The sequence below is a fragment of the Artibeus jamaicensis genome, unplaced genomic scaffold (assembly GCF_021234435.1).
Source record: "Artibeus jamaicensis isolate MK-2021 breed Jamaican fruit bat unplaced genomic scaffold, CSHL_Jam_final contig_76, whole genome shotgun sequence".
In the NCBI taxonomy this organism is placed as follows: domain Eukaryota; kingdom Metazoa; phylum Chordata; class Mammalia; order Chiroptera; family Phyllostomidae; genus Artibeus; species Artibeus jamaicensis.
In genome coordinates this window covers 23,796,871-23,802,870 of record NW_026521954.1, presented here as the reverse complement: position 1 = coordinate 23,802,870, position 6,000 = coordinate 23,796,871, and positions in this window count along the sequence as shown.

Sequence of the window (6,000 nt, the reverse complement as noted above, 5' to 3'; positions counted from 1 at the left end):
CTTTGACTGCAGGGTCACTTTCCCGTCCCTGCAGACCCGTCCCCCAGCTTTCTTTGCCAAAGTAGTGCAGAGCATCGAGTTATAAATCGAGTAATGATGAATATGAGGTCCTGGAGAGAAGTCACAATCCATCACCTAGAAGAGCGTCGCTCCAGCTGCTTCCTCCGCTTCTTCGGAGAGATTGGTTCGCACCCTGCTTTGGTGAGATGCTTCGTGCCCTGACATCCAGCTCGGAGAGTCCCAGTTCCTATCAGCTCCCACCCGGCCCCGGGTGCATCTCCCCTGCTGCGTTCCAACTGCCTCCTGTCCTGTCCAAGTATTTTTAGCCAGAGGGAACAGCAATCTAAAAATCTATCGACGCCAGCTTTCCTTCCATCCCTTTTTAATTATGTGGACACACACTTGAACTACAGTGCCCAGCTCGCCTAATCTCCTGTCCACCTTCCGAGCCCCCAGACACTGGATGAGCTCCCCAGGCCACAGGCACGCTGGTGCTCTCAAGAGTCCTTGCCAGTCTCCCACTGATCCACAGGAAACAGGGCAAAACATTCACAAACATTTTAGGGGCAGAAGGCAGGCGCTGCGCAGGGCTGGATAGAGCCTGTGGGATGCGCGAATGGAGGGCTGGATCCCTACAGCCGGCTGAGTGCGCCGGAGGGAGAGCAGGTGAGAGTTATTTCCCCACCTTTCCCAGAGAGAAGGCAGGTCCCCACCTTCTCTCTGACCCTTTGAGGGGACCTTAGCCAGGGTGGGTTTGCGCAACCAGATACCAGCCTTCATCTCCTACAGCTCAGAGGGGAGCACCCTTGGGTGCCTCAGGAAGTGGTAGGAGTGGGAGGCCCTTGTCTTTTTTCCTCTGAGGAGTGACCTCGATGTTTGTGGCGTCCTGTCTGTGGGCTTCAGCGTTGGCCCGAATACCCAGACAGATGAGAAGTGGCAGTTTCCCGATCAGCCTCAGTGTCTGCAGGACCACGGACGGTCACGGTCACGGTCACGGGTCCCAACCCCCACTACAATCAGGGCCTGAGGAGGAGCCTAATGTTCTCTGTGGGTTATTTATAACCCAATCAAAGTGGGAGTCATTATGCAGCGAGGGCCGTTCCCCTCCCTCCCTCCCCCCGGGCTGGTCTGTCCCTGCAGGTCAGGGGAAGCTCTGGCTGCTGTGATCAGACTTAATGAGCAGACCTGAGAACTGCCAAGGGCAAAGGCGAAGGGATCTGGTTCCTCTTCTCCTGTGAGACAAGAAGCCCCAGAGGCAAAGCGGGGCTTTGGGATTTTCTGGTCTACCTCTCTCGAGTCACAGATGGAAAACCGGAGGATTGGGGCGCAAGGAACTGCTGCAGTGGGATAGTTGCGGGAAGGGCTGCGGCTCAGGAGTCTGGGCCTCTGATCGCAGTCTGGGCTTAGCCGCTTCCCACGCACGTGATCTGGGGCTCGTTACCTGGGGCCTGGGGCCCTGAACTGTCCCTCTGGAAAGTGGGGGGACGAGTGCCAACGCTGTGGTGCTTAGAGGTGACGTGTACAAGCAGCTGGCCTATGGCAGATGCTACAGAAACATCACAGTGAGAGTTAGCGCCAGAATCGCCGCCCTCCTCTCACCGCCCACGGTGCTTCGGCAGGCTTGCAGCTGTGCGGGAGGACAGGCGTCCACCCTTCCGGCTCTCCGTGTGGCTCACTCTGGTTTTTCACGCATGCAGAAGAGGCAGCGTCACGTGGGAGTTCTGGTTCCTTTAGACGGCCAGGAAATGCCAGCGGGAGGGAGGCGAGGAGGAGCTGAGGGAGAGAGAGCGCTGACCCCTGATCTCCATGACACCCCCTCTTTGGTGTGCTCTGGTTTTAGGTAGAGGGCTCTGCAAATGCAGCTTCAGTGGTTCCCCCCTTGCTGCCTCCCGGCTTGAGCCGTGTCCCCTCGAATTCATATGTGGAAGTCCTAACCCCTCAGTGCCCAGACTGCAGCCTTCTTTGGAGACAGGGTCTTCACCCAGGTACCAAAGTTAAAACGAGGTCACTAGGGTGGCTCCCAGTATAATACAACTGGTGTCCTTGAGGGGAAAAGGGGGAATTTGGAGACAGACAGGAGCAGAGGGGGAAGACCCTGCGGAAACGCAGGGAGAAGACGGCCGCCCACAGCCAAGGGGAGAGGCCCCCGGAGGAAGGAACCCTGCCAGCACCTTGATCTTGGACTTACAGCCTCCAGAACTGCAGGGCAATGCATTCTGCTGTTTACACCAGGCTGCCTACGGTGGTTTGTCTCAGCAGCCCCAGCAACTCCTACAATCAGTGCGCTGCCTGTAACTGGAGGTCTACGAGGTTGTCTCGTGGTGCCACGTCCGCCAACATCTCTCTCTCTCTCTCACACACACACACACACACACACACATACACACACACACACCAAGGCTCGAAGCCCCTCCCCCCCTGGGGCTTTGCCTGCTGCTGCTCCAGGAAACCCTGCTTCCACCACCTAAATAAGACACGTGGCTCCGTCCCCGGTTGTTGCTCTAGCTGACAGCCAGCCAACCTACCTGCACGGGATGAGGCCACCCCAGACCAACCATCTCTCAGCCGATCCACTGCCTGACCACAGATGCAGAGCAAACCCAGCCAAAGATCAGCCAGGAAGAACCTTCCCCTGGGTTAGACTCACAAGCTAAATAAGACTTTGGTGTGGTTTCTTGTACCTATAGCTAGTCAAGCTACAACTTATAGAAAAAGCCAGCTTGGGGAGTGTATGGAGTTAGTTACCACCATGGGTTCAACCCCACTGGAGACCCTGAGGGAGCCGCCCAGACTTTCTGTCAACGCTGGGACCACGATACTCATTCCCCAGTGTTGAGGGTTGTTCCTGTGGGTATGAATGCTCCAGAATTTCTGGACTGTGGGGCCGAGCCAGCTTCGAGGGCTTCAGACAAAGCTGAGGGAGAAGAGCAGAGAGACCAAACAGCGTGCTGGGAACTGTCCAACCTCAGCAGCTGGCGTCTGCGGTGGCCCGGAGGGGGTGCGGGGAGCACTGGTGGCATCCACAGCAGTCACCACAGGGTCAGCGCAGCGAACACTGGGCAGCCCGGGCGCGGAGACACCTCGGAAGGACAGGTCCAAGAGTGCCACGTGCCGGCCATGCGCGTCCTCATAGTTCCTCTCCCTCTAACTCGGGACCATGTGGAGGGTGGGCACTGCAAGCAGAGGAGGAGAAGCAGGGACTGCGGCAGCGGGATTGGGGTGCTGCGCCCGGGCTGCAGGGCTGGGGAGTTCTTCTCTGTCCCCCTGGAGCTGCTCACTGGCGGGCCCCCGCTTTGTGGACCGTGGCCCTGCTCCTGCTTCTGTACCGTCGGGCATTCTCAGCTCAAGGCAGGTGCCCATCAGCCAGGCTTGTTGAGCCTGGGAGACAGTCTTTTAAATGGCCATTGCAGTGCATGAGCAGGGACGTGTGTCTACATGTGATTAGGGACAGGGGGCCCACGGAGTCAAGGTTTGGGGAGACATATTTCCTGCACGTGCTGTTTTTAAAAACTAGAATTCAAAATCAGGAGAAAAGAGCTTCAAAGGAGTGGTGAAGGTCTGTGGTGCTGATGGAGTATATAAAACACACCGTTGGGCGTGGGGGCCGACCCAGGGGCCTTCCCAGGTGCTCAGGACAGGCCGGGGACAGGCTCTGGAGAGGAGGGCTCTCTGGGAGGCATGCCTGTGGGGGGTGAGATGGAACGCTGTCCCCTGGGAGGGTCACGGTGTCCTTAGCATATTCATCCCCCCCCCCCCAGGGGATGGGCAGGAAGAACAGCTAATTTTGCCTAACTCAGGTGGGCCAGAGGTGCTTGGTCACAAGACTTTTTTAAAACCTGGCAGAGCCCAGGTAACTTCCCCAGGGAGGTAGTGGGCTGCAGGAGTCTGTGACAAGCCCACTTCTGTGACGTTTGCCTGGTCCCAGGAATCAGAAGCTCTGGGACCCGGCCCTGGCTCAGCCCTCTCCTGCCGTTTGATCTGGTGAGAAGCCACTTCGCCTCTGTGTGTTTCAGTCTGTCCGATGCTTCCTGTTTTCCCATCTGTGAAGTGGGGTTAACAGTGGAGGTGCTGTCTGAGGGTTAAACATAAGCGCAAGGAGTGTTGTGGTCCTGATATGAAGGCTATGATTCATCCACCGGGAAATCTGAGATCCTGGAACTCAGACTCACTTTCTAACTTGCATAAATGCTATAAACGGGCACACCATCCCTGCCTCGAGGTTTCCTGGAGGGCCGGGTGCATGGGGGGAAGTCCTAGGCCTCAGGTCCTGCTGACCCTGGTCCCGCCTCAGACTCCGCTGTCCTTTGCTGACTCCTGGGGCACTGGTGCTGGGCTCGGGGTTTGGGGCTGCCCCTGGTTAGTGGGGGTGGGAGGGAATGGGGTTGGCTGCGGGCAGCTGGATGCCCTTTCCATGCAGACAGAAAGGCCCTGCTGACCAGTGTGGAGAGACAGTCCAGGGAGGTGGGCTTGGGTCTCTTGTCCACACTCTGGTAGAGAGGAGGGAGCAGAGTCGTTTGGGTAGGGGAGGAAGACTCGAGGAAAGGCCGGAGAGGGAATGGGCAGCCCAGCAAATTCCCAGCAGCCCTTCCGCCTGACCGCACGGCTCAGCACGGTCCGCCCTCTGCCAGCCTCTCCGGGGATAAAGTATCCAACCTCAGTGCGGACAAATGGCTGCATGATCGCATCCCAACTCCTCACTGGTTACATGGTGAAGTGGTTGGGAGGACTGGAGAGCATTCATCTCTGACACCAGCACAGCTCAGCAAATCACAGGTATTCTGTTGCTATTAATGGTTTCAACTGATCCCGACCTAGGCAACCCTACCATCTCAACCAAGGCGTTTGTCCCTGTTGGGTGTTGCTGAACTGTGTCTTCCCTTTCCAGAGCTGAGACCCTAGCGGGCAATCTTGTCCAGGCCACCAGTTTTGTAGGGGGGCGTTTGAGACCCACGGGTGACAGTTTGGGGCTGTTTTTACACCCTCATTCTCTGGCTGCCCAATCTGAAGTCCCAGCCCAGTCCCCTTGGAGCAGTTACATCACTGCATCCCGTCTGCACTGAGTTCACCAGCACGGGGTTCGGGGTGGGATTTATTTATTTATTTAATTGTGGTTCAAGTGCAGTTTTCTGTCTTTTGTGATCTATTTATTTATTTGGTCGTTACTTTTACTCTCCTTCCACCTTCCTGAAAGTCAACTTCACGACAACTGGAAACTCTTCCTTACCATCACATCTGCAGCACCTGGAACACTGTTGGGCACACAGTAGGGCCACAGCCAGTGTCCAGTGAAGAAATGGATTGTGATTAATAGCTGGCAAGGAGCCCTTTCCTGGGTGCCGGTTGCAGTTTGAGGCCTTGGGTGAGTGGCTTTGCTGAGCCCGAACGGTGGCAGGGGACACGGCAGGGGCCCAAGCAGCTCCACGGAGGCCTCAGGAGACACCTCAAGGACGTGATTTGCCAACCCATCGTGATTTGGCTTTTAGCATTAGAGACGAAATCTTCGTGGTATCCGAGAATGAGCCGGACCGGGCAATGACTCACTCCTACTACTCTCTGAAGAGACACACACAAGCTAGACATGGTAATTTGCTAATTTGTGCTATGAAACATAGAATTACTCAAAAAAAAAAAAAAGCAGCTGAGTCGGTTTGACCGGTTTTCTGGAGGCCAAAGTAGGATGAGAGTGACATCAGTGTGTTGAGGAGAGGGGAGAGGGGGCAGGAGATAGCCGGTGGACATACTGGTCATTTCTGGCCTCTGGCTGTCATTGTCGCACAGTCCTTTCCCAGACCGGGAGCAACCGGACAGGCTGAGGCTGTGGGTTGGGGCGTCTTTGTCCTCGAGGGGCCCTTTGGTACTTTGAGCTGATCATCGTCCCCAACGACAGACAGAGCCTGCCGTGGACTCTGCCAGCTGCAGTTTTCTTTCCTGAACACGCTTTTGCATCCTCTTCCGGTTCGCCGGGGACTCCCAGTTCCAGAGGGTTCTCGGGGCATCGTC